Source organism: Lissotriton helveticus, chromosome 3_1 (assembly GCF_964261635.1).
Source record: "Lissotriton helveticus chromosome 3_1, aLisHel1.1, whole genome shotgun sequence".
In the NCBI taxonomy this organism is placed as follows: Eukaryota; Metazoa; Chordata; class Amphibia; order Caudata; family Salamandridae; genus Lissotriton; species Lissotriton helveticus.
This window is the reverse complement of record NC_136061.1, coordinates 1,698,354,247-1,698,377,253: the sequence shown is the minus strand read 5'-3', so window position 1 is coordinate 1,698,377,253 and position 23,007 is coordinate 1,698,354,247. Positions and strand designations below refer to the sequence as shown.

The 23,007-nt window shown below is 39.3% G+C and overlaps 1 protein-coding gene across 3 annotated transcripts in view; it reads right to left on the bottom strand.

Moving 5' to 3' along the window:
* Positions 1-23,007, bottom strand: part of KYNU (kynureninase) — a 988,121-nt gene that overhangs the window by 633,112 nt on the left and 332,002 nt on the right. The gene's annotated exons all lie outside the window — the stretch shown is intronic.

Here is a 23,007-nt window from a genome sequence, read left to right as displayed (position 1 = left end):
AAACCATCTCTATGATAGACAAGAAACTCATAAATAACATGGAGGATCCATTAGTTATAATAAAGCAACGCTGGAACGAGGATGGTCTGGAGTTGGATGGTGAGGACTGGCAGGAGGCGATTTCCTCCCCGCAGGTGGTGGCGATTCAGACAAGGCTTAGACTGGTGAAACTCAAGATACTGCAAAGGTCATATGTCACCGGGCCCTGTCTGGTCCGTATGGGCTGCTTGGAGAGCGGAGAATGCAAGAGGGGATGTGGGGAACTGGGGACGTGCTGTGGCACTGTCGAAGCGTACAAGTGTATTGGGGAGAGGTTCATCGCACACTGCAGGCGGTCCTGGGGATAGCATTGCAGCCAGATGCCCGCAAATGCATTCTGAACGTCTGGGAACAAACGAACCTGAACGCATACAAAAAGCAATGGGCAACACTGGCCTTCATGATAGCGAAGCGTAATATCGCCCAACTGTGAGGAGCCAGCCAGCCGCCCCAGATTGAGAAAGGGAGGGAGGAGTAAGACTGGTGTATGTTCAGGGAGAGGTCAGTCTATTCTGCCAGGGGATGCCCAGGGAAGTGGGGTAGGGTATAGGAGGCTTGGAACCACTACAGGGGCGATATCTGTGCCACTCCGGCATGTCAAGAAGGATCGGAGGCACATGCATCCCCTTCATCCATCAACTGTCGAAACTGCATAACAATTTGAATGTATGGAATGTAATTGAAAACCTTGATATCGTCCTGAATATGTCACCTGATGTGTCTTTTTGTTACTTTAATCTATATATATAAAAACGAATGCATGTCTGTCTGTTTGTCCTTTATGCATTACTACACCATTCATCCGATCGCCAGGAAACTTTAGGACGTTTTTGAGTACACTCCCGCGAAGGTTTCTGGCATAATTTTTTTTTAAATATCGGTCCCCAGGGCCCTCATAGTCTTTGGAATACTGATGTACGCATCAGACGGAAAAACAAAAAATCGTGTATCCACAAGCACTCGAATAAATAAATAGAATTAAAACAACACTTTGAAATGTTTTCCATTTTAAAATGAATAAGTTTCAATAAAAATGACACAATGTAAATTTAATGTCATCATAACGAGTTTCCTTGAATTTCCTTTCTTCTGAGATCGCAGCAACACGTGACGGTATTAAGCTAGTATTAATATAAATTAATGTTATATATTTATTTTAGATGTAGAGCAAAATAAAATTGCTACAGTGCTATTACCTTCATTTTAATATTTTCAATTTGATGAATCAAATTAATATTTTTTTTTAGATGTATTTCAAAAATCCCAACTAGAAAAATGTTTATATTAATTATTTATCTATTAAGACTTATGCGAACATATGAATACATAAAATTCTTTTTTAATTAGTGACATTTATTTTATACGATAAAAGGCTATCAACATATTCTTTCATTTAATATTTAGTGTTTAATTATATTTACAAGTTTCAACATTACATTGATTGTATATGTACATATTTAAAAGTTGAAATAATCTAATTTGTCATTATTTCCTAATGGGTTTGATTTTAAGTCCCTGCCTTATAAATATTTTCTGAAAGAGGGTGTTGCAGTGTTAGTGTTTGGCTTTGTGTAGTGCTGAACTTAATACTGCTCCTTATTGACTTACACGTGCACATTTGGCTCCATCCCCTGTTGAGGGGGTGGAACCATGTAAGTCTACACTCTTGAGTACCTTTACACTCACAAATAGTGAGTAGCTAAAAGTTGTCGAAGTTTCTCAAAAGTGCAGATTAAACTTATGTGTGTAACTTTTCTTGTAAGCCCTGAGTGCCTTTTCATCAAGCATGTCAGTGTCTGGATAGAGGGGGTGTTTAAATGCCTAGCTGAGTAGGAGACCTAATGTACTGGTAAAGACTGGCGAACCAATCGGGTCTTTGTTAGTGTTAAATACCGAGCTGGTTCTTGATAAAAGTATATGCATTCCGTGTTGTTGGTTTTTTGTGGGCGTGTCATGCTGATAAGAGTCTCCACAATTATCTGCATTTAGAGATTCCATATGCTCATATACAGCCATGAGCAGGTCACACTTGTTCGTGCTGCAACTGTGTCTAGATGCACAGGCAAAGCTCGATATTGAACAGGTTCACATGTCATACATTGTACATCACGGTATTACCAGAACAGACCACAAGCCCCCTTGCTGATGCAATTTACAAATGTTCAGGTATTCTGAGAACTAGGTAGCTCCAGCACCGTACATATCTCACGTAATGCTTAGAATAGAAACGACAAAAGAAAGAGAATCTGGGGTATAGGGCAATAATGACCACACTTATCTATGTTATCGTCTATGTATTAAGATGGTATAGGTGCCAAGGACCTGAAGCTAAATACCCCTAAGCTTCCGAGGGATTAGAGCCCACAAATTACAACCAAGCACTATGGTCCAGCACTCTCCATAACGAGTCAACAACAAACTAGTAAATCAACAAATGTAATCAAGTTTTCATAGAGTCCGCTCAGCAAGGCTTAAACAATTCTTTATTCTTTTTCTTCACAAACAATGGTAGCCTTAATGCTTAGAATAACTTGCCATGGCTAGTTATTGCCGAGAAATGAGCACACATCCATTTTCTGGTTGTTAAAGCAGTAACTATAAAGTACAAAAATAAATAGCACAATTACTTATTGGTAAAAGCTTCAGATGTAAGGGTATTCTTAAGAAAACAGTATACATTCCCTGGCCGATACAATGTACAAATGTCCAGGTTTTGCAATGAACAAGCAAGCTACTAGTCCCCTCACTGGTGTAAACTGCAGGTATACAGGTTTTCAAGACATTAGGCGTGATTCATGAACTTAATTTGTTTTGTACGTAATGTAGTACTACAGAAGTACTACTAGTGTACTGCAAAATGCAATTCAGAAAACTATGTCTTGAGAACTCTGCCTTTCCTATCTTGTCTGAGCAGAGATCTCCACCACATTGGCAGAGACCTTGATACATGTAGTTATATACATTAGAAATAAATGTAGGGGGGAACTTGGGCAGTGGTGTATAATGGGAAATAATTTTACAAAATGGGAGGGAGTTTAAGGAAATTTAAGGAGGTGTTTGAAAGCAATAGACTAATACAAATACACACCCACAAAGAGTAATTAAATTACAATTCACAAAATGCACTTCTAACATTTGCTAGACCTCAAAATGTTTCAAAACAGTCTCAAATGTGTTCCCCCAGCCTTGGAGTAAGTCAAGTAACACAGATGGACAAAGGCTGGTACAGCAAGTGACTCATATTAAGAATTAAGGTGGCATGGAGTTAAAATAACCCTGATAATAATGAACTACGTTTATACAACATGAAAATTATGAAAATGTATATATTTATGGGGGATACAAATCTATATATAATAATTGATTATTTTTTAATTAATACATTTAAAACCAGATTAAATTCTTATTTAAAAAAAGATTTGATTTTAGGCTTCTTAAAAACATAACTTTTCATCACGTTTACTAAATATTAAATAAAATTAAAATATTAATGAGTGACTACTTTTGTATCGATGTTTAACAATTGAAATGATAAATAAAGCAACTTAGCTAACATATTTTATTATTTAATTCACATGTAAGTTGAATAGTTAATGTGCTGTGACACGCGATGTTATTCCCTTTTATTAATAAAAATATTAAATTAATGTACATATAAATATTATAACTTAAAATATTGGATTTTTTTAAAATAAAAACATTTATTACATTTCCATATACTTTCCAATAGGGCGATGTCCCCTACGGTTGTGAAAATGTCCACGAACAGGGGAAAAGTTACTGGTAGTATCTTTTTAGTGTAAATTATGTTGTAGGAGGCTTCACCCCTTAGTTTGAGTGTGTGGAGACGTGAGTTTACATCTAGGTGTAAATCCCCAGTGGAAACTGGTAAATAGCCCAACAAGTGGGGAGTAACACCTAGGTAGAGGAGTAAATAAATAAACATATGACTAAATATGCATTGGTATATTTACCTTTGTGAATCAGAACCAATATGTATGCCTACTGCACCTATCTGACTCACATAATGCTTCGAAAAGATTTCCAATGACTAAAGTAAAGGTACTCCTATTCGATGATAAAAATGCTGCTGGTAACCCTATGAAAATAGTTCACATTTCTCTGCTGGTACAATCTACATACATAGAGGTATTCTCAAGGACAGAGTAGACTTTTCCCACCTAGTACATTGTGTAGGTGTACTGATAATGGCAAAAGCAGGCCACAGGATGTTTGAACATGCTACCGTTTTAAAAATTCAGCTTCAGTATGTTTCTTTACACCTTCTGATTCACTTCTGTTTCTGTATTTCGAGGCATGGGCCTTTTTGTGATATGCGCACTTGCTACATGAGGGACAGGGTAGTTTCCACTGTTCTGCTTAAATATGGCAATAGTGGATCAAGCACACTGTTGGCAGTAAAAAGATATGGGATGAATCCAGCTTCTTCTTCCCAAGTAGTTTATTTCTTGAAAGGGACTTACCAATAGCTGACGATATAGGGTGCAAAAACACCAGTATAGTGAAGTTAATGGAAAATTAAGTCTTGCTGTGAACATAACAATGGTATTGGCATAGAATATAGTAATATGGTATAGTCACACACCAACGCACCAGTCAGAACATGAGTTTAGACACACAGTGCAAACTTGGTTTATGTTTTACAACAAATTTACGTCCAGATCGTACATTTAGTATTTAATTTCTGTACAGATTTAAAACAGATTCTCAATTCTTTTTAGCCAGGTTAATTCAGGAAACTGAAAAAGGATAATATCTCTGTATCTTTTAATGAGAAAGGCAGTGTTTCTGTGATTCACTTGAAATGTGCATGTTGGAGCCTACCATAAATGTAGTCTTCTGTACACTTCATTTGATTAAATCCTAGCATGTATTTGTTATAGGAGACCTTGCTAAATAAGAAGATACATTACAACGGTTGAGGTGAATGACCTTGTATTAGAATTAAATAGGTGGCAACTCTGCTCTCTGTTTTGGCATCCTTGTGATGTTTTACACACACATAAAAAGTTCTGACTCTGCAGCAGGTGCACCATATTTTTGGTGATGCTTACCAGTTAAGAAAAATGTACTATTTGTCAAGGGGTGACTCCAAGTAAGGCTCCTGACTTCCCATACTAGGCTAAGTGCTGGCTGATGGCCTGTGAGTGCTGCTTACATATTAAGAGGGATATGGCTTTTACCTATAGCCTTGTGAAAGAGTGTGGGGTAGTGGATTATAGTTTTGGGGGACAAATATCCACCTCAAAGGAAAAGGCCACCACCTGCTAGTTGTTACAGAAATTACATTGAATAAACCTATTGTAAGTGCCTGGTAACATGACACCAAACAGTCAGGCTTAAATGCAATTAAAAGTGTAAAGTATTTAAGCAATGCATACACAACAGTAGAAAAAGACACAAAATACAACAAAACTCCACAACCAATTTTACAATATTGAGAAATATTTTATGAGCAAAAGATTGACGTAAACCAATAAGGGGGCTGAAGCTAAGACTTTTCAAAATTGTAATGAGAAGAGCACTACAAAGTAAAAAGGACCAATAACACTCCCTTGTTGCTGTAGAATGGGTCCATTGCATGATTTAAGGCTGACAGCAATGGAGCTCCGGTCAGATACACCAAGTATATTTGTCCTGGTGAATGTCTTGAAGTCAACAAGTTTGAAAATGTTTCTTAGTCCCAGTTTAGAAATGGAATGTGTCACTGTTTGACCTGGCATCCTTGGAATACTTGGGTTACGGGTTGACTGATAAGGAGAGAGCTAGCACTAAGGAGGAAGTCTCCAAAATGCTGGTGTTAGGTGTTATTGAGCCCTCAAACAGCTTTGGCCCAGGCCAGCAATGTTAGTCCCAAAAGGCTTTGCCTCCATATGACACACCTGAATCTAGGTTCTGTGTAGATTACTGTGTACTCAATGCAGTCCAGAACAGAATTGACTTTATTCAATTGCTTTTAAGGCAATCATAAAAGTACATATTAACAATATAAAAACATTGAGGATTATACAAAATGAAAATAAGTACACAATTAAAAATCGTCATACAAAAAAAGAGCATATTACAGTCAATGATTACAGTACAATTGTTTTCCTGAGACTAAATGCAGTCACTAAGACTGATGTACACCACTTCCCCAGATTTGATCAGCTCATAGATCTGCTTGGAGCTGCCAGGTTTCTCAGCATGCTTGACTTACTATCTGGGTACTGGGTTATTGCCTTGACCGACGGGGCTGAAGAGAGGTTTGCGTTCTCTACACCAGAAGCGTGCTTTCTGTTCCAGGTCATGCCATTTGGTTTTAAGAACAATCCTACCACCTTTCAGAGGTTGGTCAGTTAGGTCCTGGCTGGGTTGGAGAACGTCAGTGCCACCTACCTCGATGACATTGCGGTCTTCAGTTCTAGATGGGAAGACCACTTAAACCAAGTCCAGCAAGTGCTTCAGGCTTGGGAGAGCATGGGCCTTACTATTTAGACCAGTAAGTGCCAGCTAGGGCAAGAGTCTGTGGCCTATTTGGGACACCAAGTAGGGGGTGGCAAGGTGCAGCCCTCGCAGCCCAAAATTAACATCACTCTGGCATGGGAACCCCCCAAGACCCAGATAGATGCAAGAGCCTTTATAGGCCTCACTGGCTATTACAGGAGATTAATGAAGGGATATGGGACTATTTTGCTGCTTTGATAGGGATTGCTTCCAAGAAGGCCTCCCTGGGATGTGGCCATCTTTAAGTTTTAGCAGTCAGGTCTGGCCTGACCCGGTGAGGCGTGTGCGTGGTGTGAGGGTTGAATATATTTTATGTTTTGAATGATTGAGGGAATGAATGAAGGGATGTATTGAGTCGTTGTGGGTGTCTCTGTGGTTTAGTGCTTTTCATTAAGTATGTTTTCGACGGTATTTCTGTAAATACACATTTTGTATGTGTATAGAATGTTTTGATAAGCAAATAAAAAGCTTGCTGCCAAATAAAATGAATAATGGCACTTTGAACAGTGTGGACCTGTTCGTTTAGTTTCATGGGTCTGAATATTAAATGAATTACAGGCACATGCATCAAAGCTTTTTGCGATCCCAAACAGTGCGAATTGCAAAAATCAGCCATTTGCGATCGCAAAATCAGCTTTTGGGATGCATCAAGGGTGAAGGCCCACGCAATTTGAGAATTCGCAAATATTTGCGAGTTCTCAAATTGCGATTGCATTTACGGAATCGCATTTTGCAATTCCTTTAATGCAATGCATGAAAGTTTTAAAAATAGTGATTTCGCAATTAGGGGGAGCAAATTACCATGAGGTTGAACCTCATGGTAATTTGCGAAAACTTTGAAAAATGCACTTTTGTGCATTTTTCAAAGTTTCATGTTGTGCAAACACATGCACAACATGAAACTGTGCACTGTGCACAACATATGGGCACAGATTAATTTGGACACGCCTGCACCCTTGAAATCGCATTCTCAGTTTGGGATTCGCTAATTGCTAATCGCAAATTGAGAATGTCTTCCCATTCATTGTGTGGGCCTCTAGGCCCATAGGAATGAATGGGGAGGTATTCCTTAATTGCGAGTCGCAATTTACGAGTCGCAATTAAGGAATGTTTAGAAATCGCAAATTTTTCTGCGATTTCTTCATGCATAGGCTTTTGCGATTTTTTAAGAAATCGCAAAAGCCAACAATGATGCATGTGCCTGCTAGTTATTAGTACTCAGTTTGTTCTCACCACCATTCATTACATCACCTCCCCGACAGAGTAAGGAAAAAACATCTCACCTCCCCTGCGCTGCAGTAAGGAACAGAGGCATCAGCTCCCCAGGGGTTGTAAGGAACCGACGCCGCAGGTGCCAATGAAGCTTAACCTCCCCGATGCCGTGGACTGTTTTGGCTTTCCTAAATTCCACGGTACTGTTCTTTGTGGGTCTGCTTGACTTCAGGCCCGACGCCACACGCCTGACGTTCAGCACCGTACTTTGGGATTTTCATCTATCACGACATCGTAATAACTCCAGGTAGGGTTATTTTTTGGTAGGAACTTGTTTTAAGTGAATAACTTATTTTTAAGGATATGTTTGATACAGTATTTTGCATTTTTGTCATTTGGTCTTGTTTTGGTTTAGATAAAGACTACTTATTACTCAACTGGTGTGGTGTCCATTTGTAGTGTTGTCACTGTATTACTGTATGTATTACACACTGCCTCTGAGATAAGCCTGTCTGCTCGTGCCAAGCTACCAAGGAGGTGAGCAGGGGTTATTTTAGGAGTGTATTCCCCTTACCCTGACTAGTGGCAAGGGTCCCTCTTTGGACAAAGGTACCTACCTCTACCAACTAGAGACCTTCATTTCTAAAGGTGGGCCATCTCCCTACAGGTAATTGACTATAAGGTGAAATACTTTCCTGGAACAGACCATGACAATACTGATGGTCTCTGCAGGTCCATCCCCCAGTGAAGAGAACTGCCAAAGGGTTGGGTAGCTCTCTCCACCTGTAGCTGGTGGAGACACGTGTTAGACATGCCATCCTTGATGTGGTTTCCCCTGAGTTTTTGCCTTCTGACTTCATTTTTGCTGACTTTAGGATTATGGGCTCTTTACCAGTGCTAACTAGTGGTATAGCACATGTGCTTTGTACTCTAAACATGGTAACATTGGCTTATCCACAATTGGCATATTTAACTATCTTATACTTTTCTAATACATTGTGCTTTACGTGCCCAGGGCCTATAATTTAAATGCTACTAGTGGGCCTACAGCACTGATTGTGCCACCCACTTCAGTAGCCCTTCAAACATGTTTCAGGCCTGCCACTTCAGAGCCCGAGTGTGCAGTTTTAAACTGCCATTTTGACCTGGGAAGTTAACCCTCTTGCTTTTCCCAAATCTTTCTTTTTAAGACATATAAGCCACCCCTAATGTCAGCCACAGAGAGCCCTAAGGGCAGGGTGCAGCATATTTAAAAGGTAGGACATGTACTTTAGTAAGTTTTACTTGCCTTGGAGGTCAAACACTCTTAAAATCATTGTTCACTACTGCGAGGACTATATCACCCAAAAGTTAACCTTGGGATTACCTTGTTATATTTTATAAGTGTCATTACCAATTGAGAAAAGATAGACTTTTGAAATGTGGTGTTTCTGGACTCATGTGAAAGTTGGAATGTAAATTGCAAGTCTGAAAATTCCTCTGTTTGAAAGTTGGCATTTTCCTACTTTGACCATTCTGTGTCTCTGAATACACGTCTGGGGTGAGTGACAGTTGAGTCTTGTGCATTCCCTCTAGGCAGACACACACAAAGGGAGTTAATGATGGGTCATTCACATTCTGATGGGCCATTCACATCCTGATGGTTAATCCTGCACAGGATGAGAGGGAGGAGCTGATAGTTGCAGCTGAATAGGGCTGTGCCCATCCCCAAAGAGCTACATACACCACTGTAGTGGTTCTGGAGACATGGCAGGGACAAAACGGACCTTGTCTACTTCAGAGGCCTCTCTTTGAAGTTTCCCTCGCTTAAAAAGCACAGAGTATACAAGCTAGACTTTTAACACCATGACTTCAGTACATTTCTGCACCACTGAACATTCTGCCAGGAAGAAGGACTGCTGTGCTGCCAGGAGGGACTGCCACTCTGCTGAAGTGCATTGATATGTTGTAATGCTTCCTCTTGCCTGGGAGTGAGAAGTTCTGCACCTGTATCTCTTCATCTTTACAGAACGTAAGTGACTCCAAGTGCTTGCAGGCTTGCCTCCGCTCCTGAAGTCTCAGGGGCATAAAAAAATGTCTTCAACCTTTCTACAGCTACTGGACTCTATCTAGAGATGGAGTTGTGGAATGGTGCCGAATTCCATAAGGGTATACAGATAGTCAATCAATCTTTATTTAAATCTTTAAAAAGATTCTTGAAACTCTGCAGACGCCTCAATCCTTGTGCTGTACATTGATGCCCTACTTGTGGCATCAAATACACTAGAAGCTTGCAGACAGAATAGAATTTCATTATTAAATCATTTGGTGGAGAAGTAACATAAAGGGTCTCCAAACAAAGAGCAACATTGTCAGAAAGAAGTCTAGTATTTGGGACATGTAATGGAGAAGGGAACAGGAAAGGTGTCAAAAGAGAGAGTGGAAATGATTTTGACTATTAATCTACCAAGAACTCAGATAGATCAAAAAGTTCCTGGGAATGGCTGACTTATGTAGACAGTGGATACCAAACCTTTCTCTAGTGACTGACCAAGCCTTTACAGAAGTTGACGCATAAAGATATGCCTGATCTGCTTCCATGGGACTAAAATTGCTTGAAAGCTTTCCTAGAGCTGAGAGAAAGCGTTTGTTGTGCATAGGAGCTAAGAATGCTTGATTACACAAAGATATTCATATTATTTGCAGTGAGAGGGAGGGCTGTGCTCTCTCCATGCTTACTCAAATGCATGGAGATTTACTGAGACATGTGGCATACTTCTTGACCCTGTTGCCGCAGGATTGCCCGGCAGCCTTAAAGCAGCTGCGCCAGTTCATTTCAGTATAGAGAGCTATAAGAGCATAGTGATGGAACGTCCGCTTATAGTGATGGTTTCTCAATCTGTGGAGATATTGCTCACCAGAACTAAAAAACAGTATTTATCTAAAAGCAGAATAATAAAATATGAACACCAATATTTGCAGCTGAGAAAGTTGCATGCTAAATTGAGTTATTTTATTGCCCACCTCTGAAAATAAAATTGATGGGGATGAAGTTAAGCATGATTGTCTAGAAGTCACAAACTTATTCACCAGGGCAAGACCAGACATAAGAGATGAACGTATTGATGAGTTCAATTATATAAGATTTTTGTAGATGGCTCATTTTTGAGAAACAAATAAAGGAACTCTGAGAGCCACCTATGTGGTCCGCACAATACAAGAAGTGGTAGAAGCTTCATGACTTTGAGGTGTTATCTCTGCCGAAGTGGTAGAATTGCCTTTCAGCGCAGATGAGAGTGACTATATTTTCAGATAGTCAATATGGCTTTGGGATGGTCCCTGATTTTGAACAGTTATGGTCACAAAGGGATTTATGACATCTTCAGACCCCCATTTGTAATGGGGAATATTTAAAATAATTGCTAGATGCATTACAGTTGCCTCAAAAATTTGGAGTGGTAAGGTGTACTGGTCAAAGATCTGGCAATGGTTATGCTCAAGTTGGAAATCATTATGCAAATGAAATACCCCAATATAAGAGCACTTGTGGATTACACATTTAATGGAGACTATTCAAATTATTCTGATGAGGACACTGCTTTCTCTATGTTGTTGTCAGTAGCTGACACTTGGGAAGAGATCAAACGGTTGCATGAAGAGATTACAGAAGCAGAACAACAAGGTTGAATCAGGCCAGGATTGGTTTAGCATAAGAATAATAGGTGTTTCCTATAACACAATATTTTCATGGTCCTGTACACATCGGAAGAAATACAATGGTTAGGTTGTTTAGACAGAATCGGTCAATCCTGATTCAGAGTGTTTGCAGCAGAATTGTGTCACAGATGTGTAACATGCAAACAGATGAATGTAGGAAGAAGAACACACATAACCATGAGCCATGTCGAATGACCAGATGGACCATTAAATAGGATGTAATTGGACTTTATCGAGATGCCGGTCTGTGATGGGTTGAGATACATCCTGGTTATAGTGTGCATTTTCTCTTGATGGGAGAAATTACATGCCTCATTGTAGCTAAACTGCTGATACAGCTGATACTCAGGTATGGATTTCCAGTTGATCTAGGGTCAAATTGAGGTACATCTTTTAATAATGAAGTCCTTGGAATTCTGCGTGTGGCTCTTCAAGTGGAACAGAGATTACACTGTAGTAATCTTCCTGAGGCTTCAGGAATAGTGGAGCAGGTAAATGGAACATTGAAGTCCTGATTGGCTGAAGTTAGTGCTTCCACCTATTTGAAATGGTAAAATACATTACCACTCGTTCTGATTTCTAATGAGTTTCTGAAGTACCAATGACAGTAAAACTGGATTATCACCTCAGGAAATCCTCATGGGACACGGAATACGACTGCCTGCTGTGCCTGCAAATTCACTTGTGGACATCACAGACGACATGATACTTGATTACTGAAAAGGACTGGCTGATGTGGTATGTTCCCATTTCTCACCAGGTTGGAGTTGCCACTGCCAATCCATATCAGGAGCAGTGCAATTTCCGGTGACTGGGTTTTATTGGAAAGGCATATGCGGAAGTCCTGTTTGGAGCCAATGAGGAAAAGCCTCTGGCAAGTTAATCTGATCCCAAACACTGTTGTCAAGTGTGCTGGGATACCTAATTGTGTACATGCATTTCATACTGAAAGGGTAAGGTGTCCACATGACGAAATGCTGTTCTTTGAGCCAGATCAGAGAGCACCGGTGACAGCACATTCAGAAGAAAGGAGTGAAGAACAGCACGTTCTCCCATCAGTGCAAGTTCCTGAAATATCACAGAGTGATGTGGATGTACCCTCCAAAGAAACCGTTGGAGTTTCACCAACACAGTTGAATGACCCAGATGAAAGAACAAGTGTGAGACAAGAAGTATGGATCTGGAGATTCAAATGGCCAAGAGGTAAAAGACAAATGAGATCAAGTGGCGAAGGTATTCAGCACCTGAGTGTACCTACTATTCAAGAAATGTGCCTTCTGGGTCAAAACAAATTCAAGATTAACTGAGCTCCTAGTTGTTTAATCCTCCATGGTATGCCAGACTGACAAATAGCATTGGTCAAAACAAAATATTTGAAATAAATATTGCAACTGAGAACATGAAGGACATTATTAATTGAACTTGAGATTGAAAACAGCTTCAATGACAAGTTATTATCTGTGTTAAAGTCAAGAAGTAAAGAGATTGAAATAATAAAAAGAACAAATAAAAACAAATAAAAAGAATTAAGAATTCCCTAGGTCCAAGACAGAGTAGGATTAGGGATGACTCACAAAGAATATTGTATATAAGCTGAATGAAATAACGGCAAACCAAATTTCGAAAGGAAGAAAATGTTTTTCATTTTGCACTAGTATAAGTTAAGGCAAAAAATTGAATCTGTGTTATGCTATATCCTACTCAAAGGTCTGAATGTAGACAGGCATGTGTTTCCTTACCAAGGCTAGGTGTATGACCATATTAGGTGTTACATTAACAGCTATAGCACTAGTAATCATTGCAATGTTGGTGGTATTCAGTTTTACAACAGGAATAGAGATGCCTTTATCTACACCTGAAACTACAACATCTGCATACACAATAGAATAAACAAAATTGAAACCTTAATTTGTATGTTATTCGAAGGAAGAATTTGTAAGTAACATTATTCTAGATTAGTTCAAGAATATACTTAAGTTTCAGATGCAAAAGATTGCTATGTCTGTGCTTACTTACCATTTCGTCACTGAAGACGAGGTCACTTATAATCATACTCTACTGTCATATGTAATTACAAGTAGGATACTGCTTAGCCAATTTTATAGACAGGAAGTCATTGAATATCATCTTTCCAATTATGACATGATTCTTTTCAATGTACCTCTTCAGAAAAGCATGAATTTACAACAACAGGCAAAAGATCGACACTGCATGGTATTTCTTTAGATCCCCTACTGTTATAGACACTATCACGGCATACAAAAACAATCAGACCTGTCAGATGAGACCATTTGAAAATACATACATTATGTCATTAGAGGAAAGGAGATGTCAAATAATTCATAGAAAAGACAAAGATGACGTTTATAGGAATGTTTGGAAGAAAGAGGAAAAGGAATATAAAAAGAAAATTACACATCCAAAATTGAAATTACCAATAAACAACAGGAGAGAGAGGGTTTTCAGGTAATCTAAGAAGAAGCACTTTTAGTCCCCCTGAGCAATATAATCCAAAACAACAAAAAAGTGCACTTTCTTTGAGAGAGAAGTCGGAAAAAGAATCACAATGGATTCTTTAGAAAGCCCTCACTCACCAACCTAGTTGGTGACATGCTTCATCATCGGGCCCCACCAGGAAGGTCTAAAACTTCTTGGTGTTCTTCGACGCCAGAATTACTGCGGAACAGGTTATTTTGTGTGTGGGTGATCAAGTGATGTGAGATAAAAGTGACTAGGTTGTGTCAGAAAGAATTTTACTCGTAGGCCAACCCAGTACGGTTAAAAAAGGAAAGCGGGCAGATTGAAAAGCTAGATAGATATTTCAGCTATGCCACGCTCAGTGTGGTCAACATGTTTCTGCCTATCTCGGTGCAAACTAGCTAGGCATTCATCAGGACCAGTGTGCAGAACCCGGTGGTATGAGCACACTAAGGCTCACCCTGACCTGGTGGTCATAGTGTGAAAAAAACAGGAAACAATCATTTAAAACCTGCTGTATGGAGGGTACCGGATGGTGTTCGGCACCCAACAGCTGTATGTGGCGTGATCACTAATCACACCATGGATCTCAGGAGGGGGTGATGGCTGAATAGGCACACCGCCAGCACAGTCAAGCACCCTCTTGGTACCTGTAATCTGCCTCAGTTACCAGACCCCGGGGTTCGGTAACTGGGGGATACAAGAAACTGAGAGAACTTGGAAAACATAAAAGTGAAAAGGAAGACTAAATAGAGAGCAAGAGTGTACTTCAAAAACTAAACTGTGATAATTTTTCTGCCATCAGAGGGGGTAAACTGCTATCATGAATTTAATTATTTACTAAATGTTTTATTAAAAATAGAAATGTGCCGAATTTTTGTAGTAGACAAAAACACTTAGAACCTACATACCTGGAACCAAATTGTGAAATACAAATTCCAATGTCGGCATGTGTGTAATGTGAAGGCCCATTACTGCTGAAACGTTTGTTTTTCACTTTCAAAGACAATTGTGCAAGTTGTTTTTCTGTCTCTGACACTTTCAAAAGCTATTATTTATTAGTTAATGAATATACATTGTTGTGTTATCACTGATAGTGATGTTCACATCACAGAATATGCGGACAAGGAGGATGAGTCATGAAAGGACAATATTACAAACAAGAAAGGATGTGCCTGCAACATTCAAGGACACGTGGTTGAAAGACGATTGTACTCTGGTGAGAAGAGATGGAATAGACCTGTTTCCAGGAGTGTGCTGAAATATTATTGGCCACCATGAAGAAGAAAGATTATTAATGTTGCAACATAGAAAACAAGTGCTTATATTATTGCGTGTTCCTAGACTAGTCAGGCAGATTTTGATTAGGGCGGATTCGATAAGAGCAGACCCATCTACCCTTTGTTGCAAAGTAGACTGTTTGACTGAGAGCAGCATTGCATTCTGTTTCCTTTTTCTGACTCTCTGAGAAAAGACTCTGTACTGGGTTTTATGGACATCTCTTTATGAGAAGTTGTGGTTTATTCCTTGATCTGTTATTAATTAAGCTGAGAATACTTTTTAGCTTAGTCTGCTAAAACTGTATACTTATTCTTTACCCCCTCCGCCCAAACATTGTACTTATGCTCAATTCTCTCCTTAGAACTCTGCGTGGATTTCTGAACTGACACCTTTAACACATTTTGCATTTATCTTGACATTAGCTCAGAAAAGGGAAGTTTCTTGATAGAACACGCTTGTTACATTTATTATATTAATGCTTATTTTAATTTACTGAATGTATTAATCGTATTACTAAATATTGACTAACTGATTGGTTTTTTTTTTGTTTAAAAGATTTTTATTAGCAATTTTGCAAATACAGTACACAAGCCAAATGGAAGGGACTGACTGATTGTTAACCTTTACTTATGACTATTGGAGAATAATGCTTTCATAAAATGAATGAATTACGTTTTTTTTAAAAAAAACTTTAATTCAACCATAGTCTCTTCACTGACTGAACTAAAGTCATGATTATTGATTAAGTGTTATGCAGAGATGTAACTTAGACGTCTCAGCTGACAACAAAGATCCATCGACCTGATGTACCCGTGGTATTTGTTGAGGAGTAAGGGACGAGCAGAATCCTGTGCACCGACAGGTTCACTTACTGAGCTGCAATTACATTGAAAAGTGTTTTTTTGAAAGAACGAAATACACATGGTGAATGGGCTCCCATCTTGGGTTGTCCAAGGACGAGCCTGCCTGCACAATTGCTCCAGAGCAATGCATACTTTTCCTCTCTGTTTTGAGAGCAGTACAACTCAATATATCGCTGTCTTTTGTAGAATTAATTCATTGTTAACTCGTGTAAAGCAGACACGGAATTCACTACTGTAAAATACCATCAAGAAATTAATTTTTCAGCTTTCCGGAGGCGTAATATTGTGCGTCTGCTGTGTGTGGAAAGCCTTAGGATCAACCAGAAATGAACAGATAAAAAAACGAATTGAAAGGATGATCACGGTGGGGACTGTGTTTGAACGTGGAGATAATTCAGGTAAAGCCCAGGGCATTAACAGGTAATATAACTGGCTATAAATAGTTTAATCTATTCTGAACTCATAAGGTCAGACAAGTCAATTTGGTTTTCTGATTGTTCGTGCCCTTTACTTACTGCAAGCTCTCAACTCTATGATTTATATTAATCTTAAAAAAAAGGAAATGTGAAAATGTTACTGTCTCCGAATTTCATATTAACATTTCCAATTTCAGATTTGTATTCTATTCATTAGAGTATTTAAATCTGAGGAAAGACACACGTCACCCAGTTTAATAAGAGAAAGAAGACACATTTCACTGCAATTTTTATTTTGGTGTTGAAAACATTTCTTGACAATTAGGAAACTTGGGTTTTATTGTCCTGCACTGCATCGATCGCTTAACTAGAACACACCAAGGTATTATTTTCACATATAGGGCACCTTTAGATGAATTCTCCGTGTACTTTAGCAGTTTTTCGATTTGCTGAATGTCACTGCAATATCTTTCCCGCTCTCCTGATCTAATTGCCCAATTGTGTAATGCTTAAAAAGAGATCAGAGAGTACACAATCTCTCTTAATGAAAGTGCAGAACACCTATAATTACAGTGGACTTAAAACAGTCTTTTCAGAGGTTGACTTCATGCCTTCTAATTATTTTCAACCACATTATTTAGTTAATTTAATAGCATAAGGTCTTTGTATCTGTAAGCTAATAACACAGTAAATTGAACTGCAGAATGCGTTCATGTCCTTGTAAAACCACTCTGTTTGAGTCAGTAATATTGTGTCTAGACATCCCCTCAGTGACGATGGCTAATATTTAATGATCACACCTTCTATCTAGAAAGAACAGTATAAAACAACATGCGAGTCCATGTTGACTGAATGTGCAATTTTTAACTTATGCTTGAATATAAATAGTATGGGCCCTATTTATCATGCTTTTGCATTGCGCTTGCACAATGGGCGAAGCTAAACCTAAGTAAGATTCATCAAGCCACGCAAGGCCCCCGTGCGTAGCCCTGCATGGCTTGATACATCTAGACTAACGCAGGGTGAGGCAAATGGCTGCCTTGCATTGCTCTGCCTCAGGGAGGCATTCCATGGGTGGAGAGGGGGTGTTCACACGCATCCACCTATGGATTTTGGCACATTCCCAGATCTACCATTAGTGGTAGACCTGGGAATGAGTCAAAATGCTATGCCTTCCCTGGGGAGGCATAACAAGCAGACATATCTGTATCTCTCCTTGTTTTTTCCTCCTTTTATGTGTGGTGCATTCTGCAGCACACATAGAAAGAGAAAAATGCCTCTTAGGATGGTTTTTTATGCAGGAAGGTGTCCCTCACTGAACACAAACAATCCTGCCTACAGCGCAGGCACCCTTTCACCATGACGTATGTGTGCCTGCTTTGGCGCTAGGCAGTCCGAAGTGCTCCAGAGCTGGTAAATAGCAGGAATGTGCTGTATAATGTTAAATAGGGCATTTTTCTGCCCCTTCGTGTAGTGCAGAACAGAAAGATGGCTTGCTGCATTGTGCCCAAAAATGATAAATATGGGCCTTTGTATTTATATCCCTACCGATGAATCGTCCAGGACTCTACTCTGCTGTTTGTTCGGGTAGAGGTGTCCACAACCGTAAACCATATTGCAAGTCATAATGCATACACATATGACCCATGATTGATTTCACTTCAAGGACATAGCGTAAAGAAATGAAAATAGTTCAACTTAAAGAGCAACAATATGACAACTGGATCAATGTCTCGCATTCATTTGAATACTTAGACAAAGGCTACTGAAAGGTTTTGAGTCATTTTTTGCAAATTTGTGATTTCACCAAAAATACAATAGTTGCTGTAAAAAGTGCTCTCATGTATTCCCAAAATATCCAGTTCAACAATTAACAGCCCAAAATGATAGCAATCTGGAAATACGTTTTAGACATTTTGGTGCCAGGAGTGAGAGGTTCTGCCTGTAGATGGCAGTGTGTGCTAGCTTGAAATCCCTTAGAACTTCTTTCTTGCAGAGATTGAGAACATCACACTGGCAACTGCATAAAAAGGCTGACTACACTAGAGATAGTGACGCCAAACATAATTTTAAGTATCACTGAAATGGAGATGTGCATGAACTCCCTGCATACCATATTCCATATGATTCTGTAATGAAATGCAAATATTGTCAGCATGGACGGTTTTTAAAGCCTCTGGCCCTCCTGTCTTTATCCAGTTTTAAATGGCACAATGGAGCTCCTGGGCTCTCCAGACATAGGAGCATATTTAGAAAAGGCTTGCGCTGCCGGAGCATCACTTTTCTTGACACTCCAGAGACGCAAATCTCTCAACCATGTCTATGGGGCCATGCAAAGCCACTTTGCATGTCTTTACATGGCCTCTTAGATATGGAGTAAGACAAAGTAGTGCAGGTCGCTGCATTGCCTTAGTCTGGTTTTCCCATGCAACACCTATGGATTTTGATGCTGCCCCAGATTTACTAAATCACATAAACCTGGGGCAGTGTCAAAACCTTATACCTCCATAGAGGCGATGTAACAAAGACAAATATTTGTATTTCTTACATAGAAAGAGGAAAATGCCTCTCAGGATTGTTTTTGTGCCGCTAGGTGCCCCTTTCTTCACAAAAACAATCCTGCATGCCACGCCTGCATTGGTGCTAGCAAATTGTTTGCAAGCGCAGTGGGAAATGACAGGAATGGAAAGTATTTATTAAATACTGCGCATTCCTGCCCTTTCACATTGGCTTAGGGCAGCGCTGCAATAAGGCTCTACATTAATTCCCAATAAATGAGGTCCTTGGTCAGGAGTGTAACATAAAATGACAGGACTCCCCTGCAGAACGTAATGAGGGCCCCTTGAATTTCCAATATCATAAAGAAATGAATTGGCTTTTGGCTGTGTATAGGCTCCTTGGGCGGTTGTGAGTCTTTTGGAGAACTGGGTGGCCCTTTGCTCCGATGGGATTGTAGGGGCCTGTGTTACGCCCCTGGACTTTGTGGCTTCTTGGGATTTAAGGACAAACTATTAAGTGGCGGGGCATTGAGGCAGTCCATCAAACACACGTTAAGAAATGTGCTTGGGGGAGGAGGGTGGAAAACAGATTCAAGAGATGTAGAGACGTTGGCCATCTGTTTTGCTACAGATGTGTAACTCCCCTAGTATTCACAGGTACTACCTCACTAGGGGCCCGATGCAGGTAAATCTCATTTACCGACTCTAGAATACCACATTTTACCGATTCGGTATTCTAGATTGGGTAAATGAGATTTAGGTAAAAATTCGGTAATTTTTACCGAATCTGTATGATTCGGTAATTACCGAATCGGTATTTACCGATTCGGTAATGGCCATTGATTCCTATGGGCCTTGAGGCCCATAGGAATCAATGTCAATTACCGAATAGGTAAATACCGATTCCGTAAAATTACAGAATTGTCAAGGGGGACAGGGTGTCACTTTGACACCCTGTTGCACCCCTGATTCTGGCTTGTGTGCCATGTGACACACATACATGCCCTTAGGGTGTTGTATACAGGAATTCGTTATTTACCATGAAATAGTATTTCATGGTAAATAACGAATTCTTAAGGGCCACCTACATTTAGATTTACCAATTCGGTGAATTTACCAAATCGGTAAATTTGAGGCCCCCTACATTTCAAAAGCCAAATACCGGTCGGTAACGGCCGAAATCGGCCGTTACCGACCGGTATTTGGTGTCCTACATCGGGCCCTAAGAGACTAGCTATAAACAGACATAATGTTTAAATAGCTGTTTGCGTGGATACACACATACCTTAATTCATTTTTAAACACTGTTGAAAGCATAGCCAGCAAAATCATTGTAGGCCGCTTCCTTTGCTTCCTGGAACATCTATGCGAGCAATACCCAACAAACAAAACAAAAACATGCAAGAAAAGCTGCAGTATTCCCTGTGTTGTTTGACAGGGCACCAACACAATTGCGAGTGTTCTTAATGTCCCTTATCTAATTCAACTTGAACATCAAAGTTGAAAATTCGAAAAATTTAATCCTTTCCAATTCATCAAAAATGTATGAAGTTGGCTCTTTTTCTCCCCATCATAAATGTGAATTTCAGTTTTCACAGATGCATAAAACCTGAAAGACAATGGTTCTGAAACCTCTAGAATTTGAAACTTTGCCGTATAAGCGAAGATGATATCAAGCAAATGCACAAAAATAATTTCCCTGTCCTTATCACCCAAGCATTTTCTAAGAAATATTTCATCAGTTGACAAAAAATAGCAAATAATAACAAATTTACGGCTTTTGTCCTGATCGATCAGCTTTGCAATATTCAAATGACTGAAAGACATACTGGAAACACTGGGAGCTGATAGACAGTTGATTAATGCCTAATAAATGTATCTAATATTCCCTGTGTTTCAGACCTTCTGTCTTTTTCTCTTACACCCTCTTTCCCGTTCTATCTGTACCCTACTAACATTGAATATCTCGGATAATTGTTGCCCCCATGTAAAGCTCCACACTTGATATACACTTGGAGTGGTCTTGTGTTTATTCAATGTGTAATTGTACTGTTAGAGAGCCTGTTCCTCATCAATGTCTGCACCACCCATTTTTTAAATGTATTTTAAGCTGCAATTTACCTACGTACCTCACAGATTTCTTCTTCAGTCTGACACAAGGGTAAGACTTGTTTTATACTTTAGAGTTCCCAGAAGTAAATTAATTTTGTTATCGTAGTCTCAGTCTGTATGCCAAGAAAAGCCTCTGTGGGCAAAGCTTTAGATATTTCTTTCTAGTCAGCTGTTTCATATAACTCAGTAGTCTGGAGACATGTTTCATAAAGTAACACGGCCCTCTAATATCACCTTTACAAATGGTATTGCATCCCATGACTCAACACTTGTAAGACCTAATTGTACCTAATTCAGCCCAACCTTCAATATAAAACCTGTACTGTACCTAACATCTCTGGTATTATAGTTGAGGCCCATTAAGCTTCTCATACCTCCTCATCACAATGTGGCAGACATAAACAACTACACCTACACATTCCACATCTACAAAGGACAAGACACAACAAACTTATCGAAAAAGGGGGGGCCAGTCTGAATCTGGAGAAGTGTGGCTCAATGGTTAGAGCGGCAGACCCTGATGCAGAGGTCTGGTACGGGACCAGTGTTCAATTCCTGCCTCTGCGGGTCTTGGGCTCAATTTCCTCGGACCTGATCATTCTCGCCTCGGTGCCTATTCTAATCATGGGTCCCACTCTGCAACTCTCCTACTTTTTTTCTCCGTGGAGACCTCAGCACACATAGCAATATATTTTAGTAGTAAATGTCAGAGAGAGAGAGAGGGAAGTGTCTGGAAAATGCAGAATACTACAGACTAAATAGGAGAGGTTAAGAGAGGAGTAAGGATTGGTTTAGGTGGTTTAGGGCGAAGTTTAAGGAGAAACAAAACACCCACCCACAACCATAGTCAGGCCATTGTTATCCGTAACAGCCCTGCTTTAGTTACTGCAGCCACAAAGTATCTAAAACAGTTGTAAATATATTCTGTCTCAGAGATGGTGTAAGTCCACACATGGCCAGCCGACATCATTACAACACACTTCCATAGAAAATAATCACAGTATGGGCTTCCAATAACATTTTAAAGGAACTAATGCTAAATTAAATTGAATCATTAAAAAATATATTATTATAATTACAATGTATTTAATGTTTAAAACATCTAACAATTAAACATAAGTATTTTAATGTAAAATATTGTATTAACCTATTTTGAATTAAAAATGAATAACACAGGGACGTTATAGTTAGTTGGACATTTCACTAGTACAACATTAGAGAAATGTGGCTGTTATATTTAGTTCAGCTAACTATAACTTGCTTCCCCACAACGCACTGCTGATGATGTCACATATTACATAACTCATGACATTGTCAGTGATATCACTGATGACATCACTGATGATATCTCAAATGACATCACTGATGACATCACTGATGACATCATCCAGTGACTACGTGTTTCTATAAAGTTTAAGAATGTTATATATATATTCACTGAAAAAAACATAGGTTTTACCAACATTATAGTTAGGAATTAACATTTTGAAAACCTTAGAAATTCACAAAACAAACATAGGTTTCAGGGACGTTATAGTTAGTTGAACATTTGACTCATATAAAACCAGAGAAATTCGCCTCTTATGTTTAGTTGAGCTAACTAAAACTCACGTGCCCCCATTGCACTGCTGATGATGTCACATATTACATCACTCATGACATGGTCAGGGACATCACTGATGACATCTCAAATTACATCACTGATGACATTACTCATGACATCATCCAGTGAATGTGTGTTACTGTAAAGGTTACATTTGTTTTATATATATATAAGGATAGTGCACTACAAAGCCCAGGATGCAGTGCGCCTGAGACACGCCCATAGAGGCAGGTGAGAGCTATTTGAGTAGACACTATCAGAAATCTGTTTGACACTTTCATGAACATTGCCTCTGAGGAAAG